This window comes from Brassica oleracea, chromosome C6 (assembly GCF_000695525.1).
Source record: "Brassica oleracea var. oleracea cultivar TO1000 chromosome C6, BOL, whole genome shotgun sequence".
Classification (NCBI taxonomy): Eukaryota; Viridiplantae; Streptophyta; class Magnoliopsida; order Brassicales; family Brassicaceae; genus Brassica; species Brassica oleracea.
The window spans coordinates 2,016,994-2,017,880 of NC_027753.1; positions in this window are offsets into that span (position 1 = coordinate 2,016,994).

An 887-nucleotide genomic window follows, 5' to 3' on the forward strand; every position below is an offset into this window, starting at 1 on the left:
ATTAAACACCAAAAATGAACATCGATTTTAGACTATTATTTTGTTTAAAATAATATGTTAATTGTTGAATGGAGTACTAATCCGTTTTCATGTTTTCTTTACAGAAAAAAAAGATGACGAATTCAAACTCCTCCGGCTGTACCTAGCTTGTTCACTCAAGGGCTGATGTCAGACAAGTTTGATGGCAAAGGCTTCAAAACGTGGCAGAAGAAGATGATGTTCTTCCTGACAACGATGAAGCTGGACAAGTTCATCCAGGAGGACAATCCCCTTATACCTTACGGTATTGATGATGTTCACAGTCTCGCAACTGTTGACATATGGGTGCATTCCGACTTCATATGTAAAGGTTACATTTTGGGTCGTTTCATTGACCCATTATACCGTGTCTACTGTAAGATCCCCACGGCGAAAGAGCTATGGAGATCACTGGACAAGAAGTACAGAGGTGAGGACGCTGGCTGCCAGAAGTATGTGGTCTCAAAATTCCACGACTTCAAAATGGTGGATTCAAAACCCATCATGGATCAGGTGGAAGCGCTTCAGCTCATTTGCCATGAAACCGCTGTTGAAGGAATGTCCATCTGCGAGACATTCACAACTCTCAGCTTCATTGAAAAGCTTCCTCCAAGCTATGCGGATTTCAACAATTACTTGAAGCACAAGAAGAAGAAGATGAGGCTCGAGGAGCTCATCATGAGGCTTCAGATGGAATCCAGAAACCGAACTGCTGACAAGGTCACTGCTAAGGAGCACAGTGTCAACATGGCTGAGCACAAAGGCAAAGGAAAGGCACACGTCCATTCTCCTGCCAAGCCTTCCATAACTGCTGCAGCCCTGAAGGATTCGGGGAAAAACTTCAAGAACAAAGGCATTGAAATCAATGC